The sequence below is a fragment of the Mesoplodon mirus genome (genome assembly GCF_964341445.2).
Source record: "Mesoplodon mirus genome assembly, chromosome: 3".
Classification (NCBI taxonomy): domain Eukaryota; kingdom Metazoa; phylum Chordata; class Mammalia; order Artiodactyla; family Ziphiidae; genus Mesoplodon; species Mesoplodon mirus.
Window position 1 is genome coordinate 195,307,440 of NC_138978.1, and position 23,142 is coordinate 195,330,581.

The window sequence follows — 23,142 nt, forward strand, 5'->3', positions numbered from 1 at the left end:
GCGAGGAGAGGGGATTGAGAGCGCTGCTTAAAGGGGCTCCACGGACGGGCGCGAGTCGCGACTGAAAGCGCGGAGCCCAGTGACAGGCGTGGGACGCTGGGGCTGCTGCTGCCGCCGCCAAGAAGCCTGTGTGCGAGCGCAGGTCACTGCCCACACCGCCCTTCCGGGAGCCTGTGCAGCCCGCCACGGCCGGGGTCCCGGGATCCAGGGGCGGCTTCCCTGGGAGAACGCACGGCGCGCCTCGGGCTGGTGCAACGTCACGCCGACCTCTGCCGCTGCAGGCTCGCCCCGCACTCCGTGCCCCTCCCTCCCTCCTGGCCTGAGTGAGCCAGAGTCCCCGAAGAGGCTGCTCCTTTAACCCTGTCCTATCTGAGCGAAGAACAGACGCCCTCCGGCGACCTACACGCAGAGGCGGGGCCAAATCCAAAGCTGAGACCTAGGAGCTGTGAGAACAAAGAAGAGAAAGGGAAACCTCTCCCAGCAGCCTCAGAAGCAGCGGATTAAAGCTCCACAATCAACTTGATGTACCCTGCATCTGTGGAATACATGAATAGACAACACATCATCCCAAATTGAGGAGCCAGGAGTCAGTGCTGTGCCTCTGAGGTGGGAGAGCCAACTTCAGGACACTGGTCCACAAGAGACCTCCCAGCTCCACATAATATCAAACGGCGAAAATCTTCCAGAGATCTCCATCTCAACACCAGCACCCAGCTTCACTCAACGACCAGCAGGCTACAGTGCTGGACACCCTAAGCCAAACAACTAGCAAGACAGGAACACAACGCCACCCATTAGCAGAGAGGTGGCCTAAAATCATAAAAAGTCCACAGACACCCCAAAACACACCACCAGACGAGGACCTGCCCACCAGAAAGACAAGATCCAGCCTCATCCACCAGAACACAGGCACTAGTCCCCTCCACCAGGAAGCCTACACAACCCACTAAACCAACCTTAGCCACTGGGGACAGACACCAAAAACAACAGGAACTACGAACCTGCAGCCTGCAAAAAGGAGACCCCAAACACAGTAACATAAGCAAAATGAGAAGACAGAAAAACACACAGCAGGAGAAGGAGCAAGATAAAAACCCACCAGACCTAACAAATGAAGAGGTAATAGGCACTCTACCTGAAAAAGAATTCAGAATAATGATGGTAAAGATGATCCAAGATTCTATTTCCCAGATCCAAAATCTTGGAAATAGAATAGACAAAATGCAAGAAACAGTTAACAAGGACCTAGAAGAACTAAAGATGAATCAAGCATCGATTAAAAACACAATACATGAAATAAAAAATACTCTAGATGGGCTCAATAGCAGAATAACTGAGGCAGAAGAACGGATAAGTGAGGTGGAAGATAAAATAGTGGAAATAACTGCTGCAGAGCAAAATAAAGAAAAAAGAATGAAAAGAACAGAGGACAGTCTCAGAGACCTCTGGGACAACATTAAACGCACCAACATTCGAATTATAGGGGTTCCAGAAGAAGAAGAGAAAAAGAAAGGGACTGAGAAAATATTTGAAGAGATTATAGTTGAAAACTTCCCTAATATGGGAAAGGAAATAGTTAATCAAGTCCAGGAGGCACAGAGAGTCCCATACAGAATAAATCCAAGGAGAAATACGCCAAGACACATATTAATCAAACTGTCAAAAATTAAACACAAAGAAATAATATTAAAAGCAGCAAGGCAAAAACAACAAATAACACACAAGGGAATCCCCATCAGGATAACAGCTGATCTCTCAGCAGAAACTCTACAAGCCAGAAGGGAGTGGCAGGACATACTTAAAGTGATGAAGGAGAAAAACCTGCAACCAAGATTACTCTACCCAGCAAGGATCTCATTCAGATTTGATGGAGAAATTAAAACGTTTACAGACAAGCAAAAGCTGAGAGAGTTCAGCACCACCAAACCAGCTTTACAACAAATGCTAAAGGAACTTCTCTAGGCAAGAAGCACAACAGAAGGAATATACCTACAATAACAACCCAAAGCAATTAAGGAAATGGGAATAGGAACATACATATCAATAATTACCTTAAATGTAAATGGACTAAATGCTCCCACCAAAAGACACAGAGTGGCTGAATGGATACAAAAACAAGACCCATCTATATGCTGTCTACAAGAGACCCACTTCAGACCTAGAGACACATACAGACTGAAAGTAAGGGGATGGAAAAAGATATTCCATGCAAATGGAAACCAAAAGAAAGCTGGAGTAGCAATTCTCATATCAGACAAAATAGACTTTAAAATAAGGACTACTAGAAGAGACAAAGAAGGACACTACATAATGATCAAGGGATCGACCCAAGAAGAAGATATAACAATTGTAAATATTTATGCACCCAACATAGGAGCACCTCAATACATAAGGCAAATACTAACAGCCATAAAAGGAGAAATCGACAGTAACACACTCATAGTAGGGGACTTTAACACCCCACTTTCACCAATGGACAGATCATCCAAAATGAAAATAAATAAGGAAACACAAGCTTTAAATGATACATTAAACAAGATGGACTTAATTGATATTTATAGGACATTCCATCCAAAAACAACAGAATACACATTTTTCTCAAGTGCTCATGGAACATTCTCCAGGATAGATCATATCTTGGGTCACAAATCAAGCCTTGGTAAATTTAAGAAAATTGAAATTGTATCAAGTATCTTTTCCGACCACAATGCTATGAGACTAGATATCAATTACAGGAAAAGAGCTGTAAAAAATACAAACACATGGAGGCTAAACAATACACTACTTAATAACGAAGTGATCACTGAAGAAATCAAAGAGGAAATTAAAAAATACCTAGAAACAAATGACAATGGAGACACGACGACCCAAAACCTATGGGACGCAGCAAAAGCAGTTCTAAGGGGGAAGTTTATAGCAATACAATCCCACCTTAAGAAACAGGAAACATCTCGAATAAACAACCTGACCCTACACCTAAAGCAATTAGAGAAAGAAGAACAAAAAACCCCGAAAGTTAGCAGAAGGAAAGAAATCATAAAAATCAGATCAGAAATAAATGAAAAAGAAATGAAGGAAACGATAGCAAAGATCAATAAAACTAAAAGCTGGTTCTTTGAGAAGATAAACAAAATTGATAAACCATTAGCCAGACTCATCAAGAAAAGAAGGGAGAAGACTCAAATCAATAGAATTAGAAATGAAAAAGGAGAAGTAACAACTGACACTGCAGAAATACAAAAGATCATGAGAGATTACTATAAGCAACTCTATGCCAATAAAATGGACAACCTGGAAGAAATGGACAAATTCTTAGAAATGCACAACCTGCCGAGACTGAATCAGGAAGAAATAGAAGATATGAATAGACCAATCACAAGCACTGAAATTGAAACTGTGATTAAAAATCTTCCATTAAACAAAAGCCCAGGACCAGATGGCTTCACAGGCGAATTCTATCAAGCATTTAGAGAAGAGCTAACACCTGTCCTTCTGAAACTCTTCCAAAATATAGCAGAGGGAGGAACACTCCCAAACTCATTCTACGAGGCCACCATCACCTTGATACCAAAACCAGGCAAGGATGTCACAAAGAAAGAAAACTACAGGCCAATATCACTGATGAACATAGATGCAAAAATCCTCAACAAAATCCTAGCAAACAGAATCCAACAGCACATTAAAAGGATCATACACCATGATCAAGTGGGGTTTATTCCAGGAATGCAAGGATTCTTCAATATACGCAAATCAATCAACGTGATACACCATATTAACAAACTGAAGGAGAAAAACCATATGATCATCTCAATAGATGCAGAGAAAGCTTTCGACAAAATTCAACACCCATTTATGATAAAAACCCTGCAGAAAGTAGGCATAGAGGGAACTTTCCTCAACATAATAAAGGCCATATATGACAAACCCACAGCCAGCATCGTCCTCAATGGTGAAAAACTGAAACCATTTCCACTAAGATCAGGAACTAGACAAGGTTGCCCACTTTCACCACTCTTATTCAACCTAGTTTTGGAAGTTTTAGCCACAGCAATCAGAGAAGAAAAGGAAATAAAAGGAATCCAAATTGGAAAAGAAGAAGTAAAGCTGTCACTGTTTGCAGATGACATGATACTATACATAGAGAATCCTAAAGATGCTACCAGAAAACTACTAGAGTTAATCAATGAATTTGGTAAAGTTGCAGGATACAAAATTAATGCACAGAAATCTCTGGCATTCCTATATACTGATGATGAAAAATCTGAAAGAGAAATCAAGGAAACACTCCCATTTACCATTGCAACAAAAAGAATAAAATATCTAGGAATAAACCTACCTAAGGAGACAAAAGACCTGTATGCAGAAAATTATAAGACACTGATGAAAGAAATTAAAGATGATACAAATAGATGGAGAGATGTACCATGTTCTTGGATTGGAAGAATCAACATTGTGAAAATGACTCTACTACCCAAAGCAATCTACAGATTCAATGCAATCCCTATCAAACTACCACTGGCATTTTTCACAGAACTAGAACAAAAAATTTCACAATTTGTATGGAAACACAAAAGACCCCGAATAGCCAAAGCAATCTTGAGAACGAAAAATGGAGCTGGAGGAATCAGGCTCCTGGACTTCAGACTATACTACAAAGCTACAGTAATCAAGACAGTATGGTATTGGCACAAAAACAGAAAGATAGATCAATGGAACAGGATAGAAAGCCCAGAGTTAAACCCACGGACATATGGTCACCTTATCTTTGATAAAGGAGGCAGGAATGTACAGTGGAGAAAGGACAGTCTCTTCAATAAGTGGTGCTGGGAAAACTGGATAGGGACATGTAAAAGTATGAGATTAGATCATTCCCTAACACCATACACAAAAATAAGCTCAAAATGGATTAAAGACCTAAATGTAAGGCCAGACACTATCAAACTCTTAGAGGAAAACATAGGCAGAACACTCTATGACATAAATCACAGCAAGATCCTTTTTGACCCACCTCCTAGAGAAATGGAAATAAAGACAAAAATAAACACATGGGACCTAATGAAACTTAAAAGCTTTTGCACAGCAAAGGAAACCATAAACAAGACCAAAAGACAACCCTCAGAATGGGAGAAAATATTTGCAAATGAAGCAACTGACAAAGGATTAATCTCCAAAATTTATAAGCAGCTCATGCAGCTCAATAACAAAAAAACAAACAACCCAATCCAAAAATGGGCAGAAGACCTAAATAGACATTTCTCCACAGAAGATATACAGACTGCCAACAAACACATGAAAGGATGCTCAACATCTTTACTCATTAGAGAAATGCAAATCAAAACTACAATGAGATATCATCTCACACCAGTCAGAATGGCCATCATCAAAAAATCTAGAAACAATAAATGCTGGAGAGGGTGTGGAAAAAAGGGAACACTCTTGCACTGCTGGTGGGAATGTGAATTGGTACAGCCGCTATGGAGAACGGTATGGAGGTTCCTTAAAAAACTACAAATAGAACTACCATATGACCCAGCAATCCCACTACTGGGCATATACCCTGAGAAAACCATAATTCAATAAGAGACATGTACCAAAATGTTCATAGCAGCCCTATTTACAATAGCCCAGAGATGGAAACAACCTAAGTGTCCATCATCGGATGAATGGATAAAGAAGATGTGGCACATATATACAATGGAATATTACTCAGCCATAAAAAGAAATGAAATTGAGCTATTTGTAATGAGGTGGATAGACCTAGAGTCTGTCATACAGAGTGAAGTAAGTCAGAAAGAGAAAGACAAATACTGTATGCTAACACATATATATGGAATTTAAGAAAAAAAATGTCATGAAGAACATAGGGGTAAGACAGGAATAAAGACACAGACCTACTAGAGAATGGACTTGAGGATATGGGGAGGGGGAAGGGTAAGCTGTGACAAAGTGAAAGAGCGGCATGGACATATATACACTACCAAACGTGAGGTAAATAGCTAGTGGGAAGCAGCCGCATAGCACAGGGAGATCAGCTTGGTACTTTGTGACCGCCTGGAGGGGTGGGATAGGGAGGGTGGGAGGGAGACGCAAAAGGGAGGGGATATGGAAACATATGTATATGTATAACTGATTAAATTTGTTATAAAGCAAAAAAATAAAATAAAATAAAATTAAAAAAAAAAAAAAAAAAAAAAAGAATCCACCTGCCAATGCAGGGGACACGGGTTCGATCCTTGGTCCGGGAAGATCCCACATGCCGCAGAGCAACTAAGCCTGTGCGCCACAACTACTGAGCCTGCGCTCTAGAGCCCGCAAGCCACAACTACTGAGCCCATGTGCCTAGAGCTCATGCTCTGCAACAAGAGAAGTCACTGCAATGAGAAGCCCACGCACCACAACGAAGAGTAGCCCCTGCTCACCACAAGTAGAGAAAGCCCGCACGCAGCAACAAAGACCCAACACAGCCAAAAATAAATAAATAAATTTAATTAATTAATTAAAAAAAAAAAAAAAAAGACCTTTTTTTTTTTTTTTTTTGGCGGTACGCAGGCCTCTCACTGTTGTGGCCTCTCCCGTTGCGGAGCACAGGCTCCGGACGCGCAGGCTCAGCGGCCATGGCTCACGGGACCAGCCGCTCCGTGGCATGTGGGCTTCTCCCGGACCGAGGCACGAACCCGCGTCCCCTGCATCAGCAGGCGGACTCTCAACCACTGCGCCACCACGGAAGCCGAAAAGAAAAATATTTTAAAAAATAAAATAAAATATTACATTTCCCTATGTTAAATATATATATCTAACATATATGTGTGTATACACACACACACACACACACATATATATATATATACATACAGTGTTGAAATGATTCCTAGGTTTTAAAACTACTACAAAAATAGCTGGGAAAAAGCCGCCGTCAGTATGCTGCTAAAATAAACCATGAACTGTATTCTCAAAGTACAGAACTAGATAAATGGGACATAGCAGAGTTGTCTTTCTGTGATTTTGAATTCTAGGTGTTTGATGGCAGTATGACATTAAGGCAGATTTTATTGCTTTAAAGGGAAGTTCATCTGCATGATCTGTTAATAATCACACGCAAGAGGCCAGGAAAGTGAAAAAGTAGCTTTCAAATATTTTTCGTGAGTGTTTTCACAGCAAGGGAGAGATTTATTTTCTGCCACTGTACAGTGACCACAGCCAGGCCCCGAGGAAAGTGATCTCCCTGGGGTTGTCTGCAGTGTGCACTTTGACCTCTTCCTCTTGGCCCAGGTTAGTCCAGACATTTCAACAGCTTGACTAAGCCTCGTCACCAGTCAGCTGCCAAATTCAGCGGCTGCCAGGATCACTAGCAGCTTTTTAAGTACACCTGTTGCCAGCTCTATGTATGAGTCAAGAAGGCTAGACCTTTCTGGTCTATCCCACTGGCTAGGATCTCTTTCAAAGGAGAATTATTTTTAATACGACTTCATCATTCTTCATCAGGAAACCATTTTTTTTAGCAAGCTTCTCTCCTTACAGAGAAGTTGCATTGACCCTGAATTGCTATGGTACATCAGGTCTGGGTTAACCTACAGATAAGAAATGGTTTTGATAATCAGTACTACTCCTACTTTGTATTTTTCATTGTGTGGGCCAGCAAAGCTACATGAATAACAAAACATATAGACAGGGTGTAAACTGAAATATTTTAAGTGTCATAATCAAGTACCATTTACGGTGAAGTTAATCTGATAGTTAATGGTAAGTATTGCATGGTAATTAGGTATAAACACTAAGTAGAACGTATAAAGAAAGGACTGTAATGAGTGCATTTCAGGGCGCCAGGAAAGCATTTTTGAAGCAAGGTTGGTGGGGAGATGAACAGAAAAGCAGTTAAAGCTGGACTCTGCTCTAATGATCCCTGAGACCAGAGGAGCCTCTTTGGCCAGAACTCTCTGCTTTTCCATGAGCAGTTGCTCTAGGCCAGCGGCCCAGGGCAAGGGGACAACATCCCCTATCAACACAGAGGTGATGAAAAGTCATAGATAGAAAGTGCATTGGATTTGGAGAGTCTTCACAACTTCTGAAACACTGTACACTGTCTAGTTGTAGCTTTGCAGTCTTTTCAGGTGAAGAAACAGGACACATAGGGATGTTTTCAACACTCTGGGCATCATTTAGCCATGATAGGATACTTCTAGGGCTTCATGAGCTCTGTTTTGATCCATTTCCCTATCAGTCACTGTTCATGAGGGATATGTGTTTTCCTCATACCAATGAAATGTCTGGTCCGTATCTGAATGTGTAGTTCATTTACTTAAGCCTGTTTTATTGATTATCTATCTACCTATCGACCTATGTACATTTCTAAAAGGTGGTTCAAAAGATAGTTTTTAGAAACCTTAACCAGGTTGAAGTGTCTTCATCCTGGGAATATCTGGTTATGTTTCCTGCTGGGTGTGCCTGTGTATAAGTCAAGTGACACTGTCCTTACTTGATTGATTTTGATTTGGTGGGGCTCGACAGAGCAACCTGGTTCAAATGCCAAATCATTGGCTTCATTCTTGCCCACTTTCCTACCCCAAGTTCAGTTCATTGTTAAATCTTGTTGGCTGTATCTTAATATATCTGGGAAATATATATATCCCAGAAATATATCTGGGATCTGACCATTCTTATCACCTCCACTGTTAGCGTGACAATTTAAGTCATCAATATCTTTTACCTGATTGTTATACTAGTCTTTTAACTGTTTGACTAGTTTCTACCCTGGAGTCTGTTCTCCACAGCAGAGCTATTCTCTGCAAACCCAAGTCAATTTGGTCACCCTCCAGTGGCTCTCCATTAATACCCTGCTTTATTTTTTAATGAATCATCGTTTGACATAGTATGTATTTATTGGCTTATTACATTATTATTACCTTTTCTACAATATAAGGTCCATGAGAGCAGGGACTCTGTGTCTTGGTAAGGGTTGTATCTTTATTCCTTAGAACAGTGTCTAGCAGGTTTATTAACACTTTATTAACCACTGAAGTCAACATCTACTATTGAGATTTTGAATTATTTTCGTTCTAAAAATAAACTTTCCGAATCTTAATTCCATGGCTTTAACATTTTAAGCATTTGAGCTATAATCTACTCATTCTTAGCTCGAATCCCTTTGGTTGGGAAGCCACACTAGTGAACGGACCTAGGAGTAATAGCAACTCCTTAATGAGCACTTCTATGCCAGGCTCTTGTGCTTCAGCATTTTGCTGTATCTCATTTAATTCCAGCCTAGTTGTAGAGATAGGTATTATTGCTATTCTCCTTTTACATTTAAAGAGACTGAGGGAGAGATGAAATAACATAATACTCAGAGTTAATAACCCCTGAGCTGAGATTACAATCAAGGTGTGGTTGACTCTATACTGCCTTCTAGCCGTGTCCTCCGGTAACGCGTGTCAGGTTATTGAAGTAGCGAAGCCGCTGAATTCAAAGCATTCCTTCTGCAGTTCCATGTACTAGGGTTCTGGGATATAACAAATGTCCCTCCATCCCCCAAAGACTCTTAGGGACCAAACCAGGTAGTTCCGCTTTCAGGAATGTCCTAAAAGCCACTGTCCTCTAAGCTGGGTCTCTTACTTTAATGTAAGCTTCTCAAGCGCAGAGGCAATTACATCACCTAGGAAAAGACGATGGGATCAAAACGCTATAAATCCAGAAGAAGAAAGCGTTGTCACCAATTCGGCTGACCGCTTGCAAATAGGGCACTTAAACATAAAGTTCTCAAAAAGCAGTCGACCCCCGGATTGGAGAGAAATTGGCGGAAAGAGGGGAATAGGGTTCGGCCTGACCACAGGAGGGCTTCCCCAGACCCGCCCGGGCTCCAGCGCGTTAGTGGAGGGGTCTCTCCGCGGAGGCCAGCGGACGCATCGCGCGGCCCGAGCAGGGCTCGGGGGCGGGGCTCGGCGTGGGGGCGGTGCCGACGCCCGCTCCGCCCCCTCCTCGGGGATGCCGGGATGTTTACACTCCTGACAGCAGCGGCCGCGGGAGGAGGAGCGGGAGTCTTGGGAGGATGGGCCACCGCTAAGCTCGCGCTCCGGACGCGCCTCGCCGTGCACAGGGTGGGTCCCCGTGCCTGCAGCGTCCGCGGGGGCGGCGCGGCGGGAGGTGGCCAGCGCTCCAGGCCTAGCAGCCACAGCCACCGGCCCAGCGGGCCTGTGCGCGGCGCCGCCTGGCCGAGCCGCCCGCCCGCCCCGGGTCCCTCGCCGGCCGGAGAACGGAGAGCTCCCCGCTTCTTGGTGAGTCGCCGCCGGGGTCTCTGGCGCGCGGGCCGGGGCCCCGCCGGCTGGGGCCGTCTGCGGGAGCCAGGCGGGAGGAGAGGTCAGGCTCACGCGCGGCGGCCTCGGGACTCCGCCAGGGGGAGAGGAGGCTGTGGGGGCGCGCGGCCGAGCGGGCGGGGGCTTTGGTCCGGTCGTGGGCGGTGGCGAGAGCCTCGTGCCCCGTGCGGCTCGGGCGTCCGAGGCCGCCGCCGTAATTAAGAAACTCCGCGGCCACGGCTGCGGCGCAACAGGTCTCGGTTCGGGCACCCGAGGAACTTGGCGAAGTTCCGCCTCCCGCCTCACGCTCATTGGCGGCGGCGGTTATTTATTCCACGTGGATTGGTTGGGTCCAGCTGTCAGCCATCAGCCACAGCCGGACTGAGCAGAGCGAACTTCTGAGGAGAGGTGGGTGGTGGGAGCCTTGCAGACCGGCCTTGAGAAGTGCGGGGAGGGTGACCGGCCTGTTGGAGAAGGAGCTTTACTGGGACTCTGTCAGGACTAGGAAGCGTCAGAGAGAGGGATTGCAAGGCAATAGCGAACATTGGTGGTGATAGTGGCAATGGGAAAGAAATAGACATTGAACATTGAAGCCAAAGCCAGAGAGGCGAAGGGGAGCGCAGAGGAGAAAGGAGAAAAAAAGTAAGACCACATTGCCCCAGGACAGGGTCAGGAAGCGAACACAACCTAGAGGAAGGATCCTACAGTGAGATTTAAGAATCCCTGTTACCTCTGTCCTATATACTGTAGGCCTTGGGAGATGATGTTTCAAACAGGTGAATCTTGTTCTTGCACAGCCTTGGGAGATGATGTTTCAAACAGGTGAATCTTGTTCTTGCACAGCTGTAGTCCTTGTTAGGGATAAATACTAAAAATATACTTATTTTACAGTAAGATCTGTTTCCATCCTTGAGCATTGTTGGTGATGGAATTGAAAGTCAGAAACATATTGCAGAAGTGAGATGATTTTTCCCCTCCTTTGAGGCTACTGATCATAAGGATGCAGTTGAAAGGATCAGATGCCCATGGTTTGTAGAGCATTATACAAATGCTCTATACAAACGTTATACAAACGTTTATACAAACGTTTATACAAACGTTATAATTAGAACCATTGTTTCTAATTCCTTCTCCAAGGAATTTGCAGTTTTAAGGAGTATGCACACTCCCAGCAGGCTACAGCAGAGTGTCTCGCCAGGTTGCATTACAGAATAAAGTACAGAATGTGTATGTGAGACCCATCTGTTCTGTTTAGGAGCTTGAGCTGCTCCGGGTGTGGTCGGAGAATGGCATAGTACTTTCACTCAAAAAGTTTATGGTACGTTTGGGACTATCAGACAAACACTGAAAGGGTGAATAGTTAGACAAGAGATACAATTAACTCTGTAATGCTTTGTGGCAACTCTTGATGAACTGATGCCGAGTATTCTTGGCTGTAACGCTTGATGAAGGCCAGTGCCCCCAAAGCGGTTAACATAAAGCGTAAGCAATTTCATTTCCAGAAGGGATCCCTCGTTACCGTCGAGGAGATCCAGTCCACAGGTTGTTTCACTCCTAAAACCGCAGCATCCTCAGCTTGGCCCTGGACTAGGTGGGAGTTTGCTGGAGAGAGAGATGTTGCAGCTTTGAAAAACTTTGCGTCTCTGAGGCGTCAAAGCGGTAGAAACTATGGGGACGGCGGGAGGAGGGCGGCGAAACTAAAAGGCTAAGGCACCTTCGTGGAAGCTGGTTGCTTTCCCGGGGTCTGGGGCAGCCCGGGACTTTGCAAGACGCGCGGTCCTGAGATTCGGCTCTCGAGCAGGAGGCCCCGCCCCTTCAGACTGACGGCCTCCGCAGCCAATGCGCGGTGAGGACGGCGCTGCTCCCGCTGGAGGGCGGGCACTTCCCCCGGCCCCGGGGGCTCAAGGGAGGGGGGCGGCGTGTGGGCTAAACGGGCAAGATAAGGGGAGATTGTGAGAGAAACGCGTAAAACGAGGGGGGGGGCTTGTGAGAGAAACGCGTAAAACGAGGAGGGGGCTTGTGAGAGAAACGCGTAAAATGAGGAGGGGGCTTGTGAGAGAAACGCGTAAAACGAGGAGGGGGCTTGTGAGAGAAACGCGTAAAACGAGGAGGGGGCTTGTGAGATGGGGGGCGTGTGGGGTAAACGGGCAAGATAAGGGGAGGTTGTGAGAGAAACAGGCGTAAAATGAGGAGGGTGCAGCGGCAGGTTCCCAGGACCCCGTGGTGCTTGTCTCCTTTCAAGGTTCAGCCGCGCTTTGGACCCACCGGTTGGTGTGACTCATGGAGGGGAGGAGGGGCTCTCACAAGCCCCCTCCTCATTTTACGCGTTTCGCTCACAAGCCCCCTCCTCGTTCTTTGAAATTATCTGAAAGTGAAAACCAAGAAATGTCAGAATCCCAGTCCTTAAGCGTTTTTACAATTACTTGGGACTCTCTACACAGTTAAAAAAATTTTTTTTTTCAGTTAAAAAAGTAAAGACCGTCCCTGGAGTGCAGACTCATTTCCTAGTTTGCACTGCTGTGCCGCTCGGGGTCGTTGACTCGGGTCACACCCGCAGCGCCCTCCACGCCCTTTCCCACTCACACATTGTCCTGGCTGGACAATTTCAAGAGCGGTTTTCCAGCCCCTAAAGCAGCACTTACTCCAGGAATGAGGAAAGCACGCCTGGTATGATGGCCGCGTACTGGTGGGGAGGGGGGGTTTGAGGCCTCGGGTGTTAACCTACCCGAATAGTAAAACTCAGTTTTGTAGTTTCCACATGACCAGAACGCGGGTATAGTTGGTGGGCAGGAGTATCTGATCTCATACTCCCCTCCCTTCATCTTTCTGGTGGTTGCAGTTGGCAGTGTGAGGCTCTGGTTGATTGCAAACATTTAAGTATTTTCTTCCCGACTCTTGTGCATTTACTGAAATGTAGATTTCTTTTTTTTTTTAACTTAAATATGTAGTCAGAGAAATCATTAGAGAGTTTTACAGTGTTTCTAGAACCAAAAACTGTTTTCCTTGGAACTGTCTGATGTTTTAAAATGTATCTTTCCAGTATTACTAATGTAGCCACCGTTCAGGGCATCTGCAGAGGAGAGAATAACGATTACTTAGTGCAGTTTTGGAAAAGAAGTTGCTTAATTAGGTAATAGGCCCCCAAAATTCCTTTCAGGTTTTGTTTGATTTTTTTTTTAAAACAGGCTTTGGTATTTAAAAAATGTGCAGGGCAGCTGCATAAAGCAATACTCTATCCACATTCCTGGTTTCATTCAAATTAATATATTTGTCCCTTCAAATGTTTGCTCAAGAGTTATGTGGGTAGATGTTTTAGTACATCATTCATAACACATGGCAGCAAACTTAGCATAATACTAAGGGTGTTTTGGAAATGACATGTATGATTTGCTCTGAATTGCCTTACCAGCAATTATTTTATCAGCATTTCTATAAATGTATAACAAGATGTTTTAAGAAGCATTTCTTCATACTTTGAATGTCTCATTTCTTCCTCCCTTCAATTTTATAGGGAATTTATATAATTGTAATCAAATATATTTATTTGCAGGATATAACGGCAGTTGACACATTTTGAACTTGTACATAGAACTAATGTAGAACCATTCATTCTTAGAGTTATAAAACCTCTAAACTGCTGATTCCTCTTTTGGTGATTAATAGTTTGATTATCCCTGTGTATTATATATCTTTACAGAATAAGGAAAACACGTAGAGAATATATTTCATGGTTTTTAGTGAGCAGTGGGAATGAGAAGGACAGATAGATGGTCTTGAAGCATTCCTTAACTTTTTTGAGCAGGATAACTTCTTTTTTTTAACCTTTGTTAAAGTAACAGCTGTCATACTATGTATATAACGGGCCGATACAATGAGCTATTTGCTAATAGCTATCCAAAGTGTTAATCGGAGTAGTGTGTAACTGAATGGAAGTTATTTAATTGGTCTATCAAATTATAGAAATTTATATGTTTTCTGTTACTTAACGGAAATAGACCTTTCTGTAAATCTTGCCATTGGTCTTCTATTGATAATCAGTGTAAGTCGTTAAAGGCAGTTTTTTCATACCAGGTTGCTTTTTTAGAGAACAGGGGTTCACAGACTTTGTCTCTCAAGGATGAGAGAGTAAATATTTCTGGCCTTGTGAGCCATATGGTCTCTCCGACAGCTACTGCCACTGTAGCCGTGGACATACCTGAACAGGTGGGTGTGTCTGTGTTCCAGTAAAACTTTGTTTATACTGTCAGGCTGGAGGCCCAGTCCTGCCCTAGAAGGTAATACCAAAGGTCTAAACCTGATTCTAGGATGGATGTTTGGGCTGACAGGGATTTTCCACGACACTGTGTTCGCCTTTTCTGGTCCTTTGATCCCTTGTGACAATCTCTTGATCTTCCCCAGTCCTCTCAGAATAACGCCCAGTTATTCATTGCCAAATTTTGTGTTTAATCTCAGAGGCCTCATAAATATATCAGCCTCTTTCAGATTTATTCACCTGTTCAGGGATTTCTGTCATTCTTTGCCTCGGGGGGATCCCACACCCATCCTGTGATGTTGAATGGATTTGCTCTCTCTCCGGCTTCCTTCTTGTTGCTAAGCCAAGATGGACTCTGATGTCAGACATTTTTCTTTGCTTGATTGACTGATAGCCCTAGAAGGAATGTGCTTTGCTGTGTTTCTTTAACTAGTAGTTTTCGTTCTAAGTCGACTGGAGTGACTGCTTTTGCCGCTGTTAGAGAGAATTTCTGGCATGAGCAACAGGGTGCACAGATTTTTTTTTCTTGTTAGAAAAATTGAACTAAGCCTTTTTTTTTTTTGGCATTCTAATTTAATCATTTTATTAAGCTTTTTATTTATTTATTGACTAAGTCTTTTATAAAAGACTTTTTTTCCAGTAAAAAAAAAAAATTCTAAAAAGGGCCTGCATTTGTAAGGAGAGCCTATAGTCACAGGCGTTTGTGGCCTGGGGGTACTTGCCGGGTACCTGACTCTTTGCTTTCAGTAGAGTTAGCTGTGGCTGACCTGGTTGCAGCTGCTGAGAAGCGGTTGAATGGAGTGGAAAAGGCAACAGTTTTGAGCTTACACAGTAGGATTTCCCAGTCCTAGCCAGGAGTGGGTTCTGGGTGGGCTGAAATATTGACCCCTCGGGGCGGGGCCTGAGGCTTCAGAGCTTCCGGGCTAGTTGCCAGCAGCTGCTGCCAGCCTCTTCTCTTTGTGTGACCTTGCTGCACAAATATCATTTTCTGTGTTTACCATGATGTGAAAAAGACTAAGGCCCAGGCTTCTCTCCTACTCTCTGACCTTGCTTGAGTTACTTGCTTTGTTCACACCGTAGTTTTCTCAGCTCAGGTCACATTGCTTTGAGGAGTAAATGACAGCATCTTTGTAGAAGTAGGGTACTAGGCTCAGTGAGTGTTAGTTTCATTTCACCTCTTTCTCTATTCTTAGGACGTTTTGTGGTGGGAAACACACGTCTTCTCAGTTTCTTCTGATGGCAGGCCCTGCTGCCCAGCTTTATCTGAAGAGGCTCCTTCCCAGCTCTGCTGCCATTTCTACTTTCTGTGCCTTAATGATTCTTCCCTTTTGCCCTGTGATTTCCATATTTATAATTTAATTGTTCCCAGCACAAGTTAATGTTTTTACTAAACTTTGCGGGGAGAGGGCAGTAATCCTTAGTTCCTCAGGTAGAAAAAGCCACAAGAGTCTTGGGGGTTATATTTTGGACAGCAAAAAAAATGAGAGTTGCAGAAAGATACTTAAATACTGATTCAAAAATGGAAAAAATTAAAATATTCTTTCTAGTGTGCTTCCAGTTCTGTTTTTTTTATTGTTAAGATATTTTTCTCATATTCTCATATTTAACTGGCAAATTACTGTAATTTTTTTGTGGTTGTAACTACAGCAAAGCCACATATCCTCTATATATTATGATTGGAAAAATGGAACAGTTAGACACGTTTATGAAAAGTTGTTATACCTCTAAAATGTAAGGAGTTGCCAGTCTTCCATTGCCTTTTATATCTGTTGAACCCTATAGTAAAATAATGGGATATGTTTGCATACTGTCATAAAGATACCCAGAACTGGACAATAGGTAATTTATTTCAGGCAAGTAGCTTGTCCTTATTTCAAATAGTTTACTTCTAAGCATGGTTTGTTATTTAACAAGTACAGGTAAATTGAAAGACATTATACAAGAAGAATGTTTATTGATGGATTGATTTTATAGGAATGAATTGATGTTTATTCTCAATTTTTTATGGTAACCTACAAATTCACTTCTTTTGTGTGTGTGTGTGTGTGTGTTTTAACAGTCTTTGGTATTTAGACACATTTAGAATAGCATAGTAGCAGGTGAGGTATTCAGTGAAAAATGGCATTTTTTTAAACATTTTTAATATACACCTAAAATAAAGTTTAAATGAAGTTTCTACATTTGATAAATATTTTGATTGTTGAACAGTATATTGTTTTCAACTTCACTTTGTCATTTTGTGACCTAGAGTGTTCAAAGTATCAGCTGTTGATGAAGAGTTGTATTTTATTAGGCGCTTCTCCCACTGCTCTTCTAATCATTCTCATCGTTCTCTCCCTCTCTCTTTTAAGTAGGAAGGAATTTATTACACCATGTTTAATAGTATTTGGTGGCTGGGAGGGAGTCTGAGCTTCTAGCAAAGTTTCCCAATACTGGGCCACTAAGGGAGTTGCTGCCTCTTTCGTGATCAGAAAGCCACCAGCCCGGGACTACACAGCCACTGCTCACAATGGCGCTGCTATTCTGGGGGCCCTTGACTGCTATGGTCCAGGTGATGGATGCTCTGGGTTCGGTACTTAACACCGCCTGTATTAGTTTCCCAGGGCTGCCCCAACAAATTACCACAAACTGGGTGGCTTAAAACAACAGATGTTTACGCTCACAGTTCTGAAGGTCAGAAGTCAGAAATCAAATTGCCGACAGGGCTGTGCTCTCCGTGCAGGCTCCTGGGAGAACATGCCCCATGCCCTTCTCTCAGCCTCTGTGTTGGCGGCCGTCCTGGACACTCCTTGGCTGATAGATGCGCCACTCCAGTCTCTGCCTGTGTCATGTGGCCTTCTTCATGTGTCTCCTCCTCTTCTTAAAAGCACACCAGTCTTACTGGATTAGGGTCACCTGATGACCTCATCTTTACTTCTATTCACTTACACTTAAAATTTAACAAACAAAATCTGTACTTCCCCACCCCCCGAGATTCCGCACCACACAAAAGATTTTTAGATTTCTGGTCTTGCTGTTCTGAACAGAATATTTTAAGGTTGTACAGAGATTGTACCTGAGAGATAAAGGTACCCAGGTTATCCTGTACATATGTCATCTGCAGTTTGTATTTTATACTACCATAGAACAGCTGTTCCAAAATCAAATTTTCCATTCACCATTATTTTTTAGTTTCCCTTAGGAGACCTTAAGTCCGTAATTCACTAAATCAAATACTTTCAGAACTGGAAGGAAACTTATAAATTGTCTAAACTGGCCTTTTCATTTAATGTGAGAATAAACTGAAACTCAAGGATGTGAATATGCTAATCCACATTCCACTAGATTCCTTAATCGTCCATATTGCCTTGTGTGTTACCTTTGTCATGCTCTTGGTAGTAGGCATGGTGTTTTGTTTTCACTTGCTTGAATTAACAGTCTTGTTGCATTCACAGTACGTGCTCAAAAAAGACTTGAGGATAGAGTGACATTGCACCTCTGATTGCCCATATCAGGGCCTTGATTCAAGTCAGCAAATATTCGAGCGCCCAGCTGTGTAGTGGGGAAGTATTTCTGTTGCCTCTAGAACGAGGAACGTTAGGGTATGTTGCTATATCCCTACTATGAAATAGGATCAAAGGAGAAGAAATTCCCGTTATGGAGGCCAGTTCTAGGAAGCAGTCCTTAGTTAGAGGTGGTAGATAGATAGTAAAGGCCAGAAAGCTCCTGGGTGATCACAGGGTTGTTTGGTCATAAAGTATTTCATAAATACACATTTCATTATATTAGATACCTTGATTCATGAGGGCAGGCTTCATTGTTGTTTGTCATTTTGCTGTATTGACAATAACTTACGTGTCTTTGTTGCTTCTGGCACAGTATGTATGACTGAAATGTTTGGCAACCCCACTGACCAGTGTCTCCCTTTAATTTCTTCTTTTGCCGGATTCAGAGATCATGATGGGCTGTTTCCTTTTTCTCTGTAGCCATGCCTCTCTCTTAAGTTGGTTCTCATTTGTTTATTATATGTGTTCCCTGTTTCAGGGAAAATCCTATCTTACAAAGCAGTTATTAGAGATTAATCAAATCAGTCCTAAAGGATTTGTCTTATGATTCCTTGAAATAGTTATATCTATTTGTGCATTGAAAATAATTTTTAGAAAACTTGTGTAGCTGTTCAAGAATACATGGTGACTTTCTTGCCATCCCCGTGGTAGGCTGTATTTTCAAAGCATTTGTCCTATTACTGTGTTTCTCAAACTATGGTCCTCAGAATGCCTGTGTCAGAGACACTGATTTGATAAGTACAAGCACTGGCGTTTAAAAGCGAGTACCCCAGGTGGTTGCTATACACAGATTGGAAAGCTACTGGTCTCTGATGCAGTGCAAGTGCTTTTAATGGAGGTGTTCCTCAGGCAACAGTAAGAAATGCCACATGGCCTTTTTAAAAAAGATTTTTTCATTTAAAAACTTATTTATGATGGAAGCCCGCCCCTACTGCTACCATCATTTCTGGCTGAGGGTGTGTGGCCCCTTGGAGTAGTTCACACTTAGTCATCAGACCCTTCTAGCATATGTAGCCAATGTCTCGGCTCAACCGGTGGCCAGGTGTTACTGAGATCAGTGTTATAAATCAATGAAAATAAATTAGATAAATACATATAACTGTAAATAAGAATTGAGTAATAATAGAAGAGAAAACTCCCCTTCAAACTAGTGGAAGAAAATAGTGCATCGAAGTGTTCATTTTAGCTCTGTCCCAAGCAGACGGTGCCTCCTGAGTGTACTGCTTATGCTGTGTGCTGTTCTCACCAGCTTTGGCATTTTTAGGGTATTTTTCTCAGCTGGGTGTGAAGGCTTACCACTTCCCTTACCTCCAGATGGTTTGCATTTTGCTTAAGGGCAAAGCCCTCAGCCTGGCAGCAGAGATTTTGCCTCCAGGCCCCAAGGCCCGAGCCCGAGCTCTACCTGCAGTTCCCTCTCTCGCTCCTCGGCTTGACTTTGCCAGGCTCTGCTGTCCTGCTTATCTGGCCGAGCTGGAAAGCGTTTGGGAACAGCGTGATGACAGCGTGATGACTAACCTGTTCCTTTTTCCATCGATAACAAGGAGCTGGTTCTCCAGTCCTTTCTAGCTGCCCTCCTTGTCCCAGATACAGGCCTTAACATGTAAGTTATGTTCTTTACTTAAGCAAGCCTACGTGGCCATTTTAAAACTACTTTCTATCAGTGATTTTTTGTTTACCGTTTTCTTTAATTAATTTGGAGTGTATCAATAAATTCAGGCCCTTTTTGTTTATCACCATTTCTACACCCACCTTAAAGAAATATATATTTATACACATATACATGTGTAGATCATAAATAATGTAAGAAGAGACAGCTTGACAAAGAAGGTTTCGAAGTCCTGGATTGAGTCCGGGTTCATTTTTGTATATTTTCAAAGGCCAAGCACGGGGTCTTAGGGTGAGTTAAATTAATATCCACAGAACTCAGTTTAAGAGTTGAGTGTCTGGCTTAGGAGAGAGATCACGGGGAGTGTGATTAATGGTTCAGTTAATAAAAAGGAGCCTGGGCTGCAAGGATGTGCTCAGGTTGCCAGGGCACCTTGTCTCCCGGAGTGTGGTCCCTGCAGGGCACGCTACAGTTCCTAGCCCTTTTTTGTTCACGAGATGGATTGTCAGCCTCTGAATGGCAGTGTTTCCAGAGTAAGACCCAAATGAACATCCATTTTTCTTCACTGTGAAGTTTGTGGGGTATTTGCATATGCATTTTGAGACTGTTGGAAAGATGATCCAGTCGGCTGCACAGCATTTGATGTTAAACTTAGTTTCAAGTCAAGGCCAGCTTTCTCTGAACTTGGAAGGCGTACTTGCCTGCAAGCAGAGGGGCAGACCATTTGCTCTCTGGAGAGCTGCAGCGGCCGTAAGGATGAGTCTGGGTCTCTTCCCTTTATGATCCTCCTCCTCCCATTTATTCCTTTATTGTTCTCCCCACTTTCCTCCTGGGTCCCACCAATTCACAGGTTGAAGAAAGAAATTTGGGGGTATTGGTAAGTTGCTCACAGTGAGTAGACAAATAATCTAAACAAAGATCTATCTTTATGCTTTTAAAACTCAGTTTTGATTAATTGCAGAAGATGGGAGACAGGCGTGAGCAGTATTATCAGTATGATCACTCCTGCTGCACCCGTTTTTAACAGCTCTATATCGGGACGTCTGTCTTCAGCCTCAACCCTGACCTGTCTTTCCAGATTCACTTCTTTATTCTCCCCCAGATATTGGTCCCATCTGACAACTTACCATTTTTTGATAAATTTTGTACCCTTTCTGGCCTCTGCTTTATCTTTATGCTTTTCTCGCTGCTTTTAATTTCCATTTTTTTATACTTCAGCTGTTCAATCTCAGTGATTAAAAATCATCTTTATCCTTTAAGACTCTGCTCAGATGTTATACAAAAAGTACAAAGAAATCTTCCTTCTGCTTCTTTAGGCCTTTAGTGCTTATCGACTCTCCCTGTAGTTGTACTTGTCTTAGCTTCCTCCCTGGAATATATGCTTCTGGAAGGTGTGAATCATGTCCTGTACATATTTGCGTTTCCTGCAGGGCCTGGGACCATTCTTGTCAGAACTGGCCATTCAGGGAATGGCAGATGACTGCATCCCGGAGCCTGTATGGGGCTGAAGGTCTGGGTAGATACTAGTAGTGAGAGAACGTCCAGGACAGTTGAGCAATTGGTTTCAGGGAAGTATAGGGTGAATGGCAGACACAGGGGCCCACAGGGCGTGGTATGAGGGAGGTTTACTCTGTGAAATGGGTAAAGGTCTCACCTGGGCTTGGTGTCTGAACTCTGAATTTTTGAAAGATCTCAGAGTGGGGTGAGATGGGAACCAGGACTGGGAAAAAAACAGGAGTATGCCAGACATGAAGTTGGTGGGGATGGAGAGGGGTGTGGGGTCAGGACAGAGACCAGTTGGGTGATTAGGTATAAATTAGAGGCTTGGGCAACAAGGAACAAAGTAAGAACTGAGCTCCTCTAATTAGGACATACATTAAAACAGGACCAGGAGTCAGATGACATTGATTTGAACCTGACTTACTAAGGTGTTCACTGAGTATCCTTATGTTTCCCTTCCTTAGAGGCTAGCCCATTCCTAGTTCAAGGTAAGTGGTTTGGCTGTTCTGTAAAGGGGAAGGAACCTCTCTCTGCCCATAGAAGGTGCTTACTGTATATATTTGCCAAATGAATTCCATTATGATGTTGTAATAATCCCCTCATGGAGAAAATGTTGAACTAAGTTATTCCCTTCTTAGGAATAATTACTAATTTGAATTGATGGAAAATTATCATTTGATTTGTGTTCATCAAAGGCTGACATAGTAAAAAGTTGTTCCACTTCAAAACAGATACGTTTTATTTAGTATCTTTTCATATTTTTAATTGCTAGAAGTTTAAAAGAACAATCAAAATGTCAACAGTTATTTTAAAAAGCATTTAAAGGCCAAGCCAGATGGACCAGAAATACATTGTATATTCATGAACTCAAGAAGAGGCACATAGGCAATTAACCTGGGAGGGTACCACCTTATCAAAGGTCTTGAACACTGTGCTCAGAAGATCGACCCTTTCCTCTCCTGTGATGTGATTATAAAGAGTTACTTGTACCTTTATGGTTTCAAGTTTTGTTTTTAATAGGGGTAAAAGCTATAGTGCTTTGATACTTCTTTATTTGGTTCTTAGTTAATGGCAGGTCAGAAACTAGCATCAAAATAGAATCAAGGTTATTATAAAGGGGACCTCAGATATATTTGTTAAAAAATGTATTCAGTTGAGTTTGGTTTATGAGATGTATGAAGAAATTTAGTTTATATTTGAAAATCCAGACTTAAGTGATCCTATACTATACTTTATAATTACCAAGAAAAAGTAAGATTACCAAGAAGAGGTGCTATTTCTTTCTTTCTTTTTTTTTTTTTAAATAGACTCCCCCTTTAGCGTCCTCTAACTTCCCCCCCCTTTTAAAATTTAGGATTAAGTTAAATTTATTTGTTTGTCTACCTATTGATTCATTTTTTAAAGAAACACCCACAACACCTTCTACCTGTTTCTAGGTAGGTTTTTCCCTTGTTTAAAATCCTTCAACTATTGTCTTGAGTAATTTCTAATCCCTTAGTCTCCTAACTGCGGTTTGGGCGTTGGTGCTTGCTCTGCTGCGTCCTTAGCTCCTGGCTTCCTGCCCTGCTTGTGGTGGCCCCGCTCTCCCTGCGTCAGTCGGGACGTCCCCGTCCTCTGCCTGGCCAGCTCGCACAGTTCCTTCAGACGCACCTCGGTGTTTTCTCTGCAGGGCTGGCCTGGCTGCCTGGGCATCCTGCCCGTCAGCTCTTGTCCTGGCAGTCCCTGCCACGGCGTCTGGTGGAATACTTGTTTCCTGATACTGTAAAGTCTGTTTCTTTGTCTCCCCTACGAATAACTTGATGGATTGGAATTGCCTCAGTGCTTTTTGTATTCCCAGCCACTGGTAGACACGTTGGCTGTGGTCAAAAAGTGGCTGAATGAGTTTTGGAGTAGATAAGAAAGCAAGCGGACGGGCGTCTGGGATGGGCCACAGTCACGGCAGAGAGTCTGGGTAGG

General features: G+C 43.0%; 1 protein-coding gene and 1 long non-coding RNA gene across 4 annotated transcripts in view; one reads left to right on the plus strand and one right to left on the minus strand.

Annotated features, from left to right (window-relative positions):
- Positions 1-23,142, minus strand: part of LOC309801597 — a 207,989-nt gene that overhangs the window by 72,992 nt on the left and 111,855 nt on the right. The gene's annotated exons all lie outside the window — the stretch shown is intronic.
- The window catches only part of NEK7 (NIMA related kinase 7), a 136,264-nt gene continuing 123,127 nt past the window's right edge, over positions 10,006-23,142 (plus strand). For all 3 annotated transcript variants that reach the window (XM_082616592.1, XM_082616595.1, XM_082616594.1), the window contains exon 1: positions 10,006-10,265. The gene's annotated coding sequence lies outside the window, so the exon portion shown is untranslated. The remainder of the gene's footprint in view (positions 10,266-23,142) is intronic.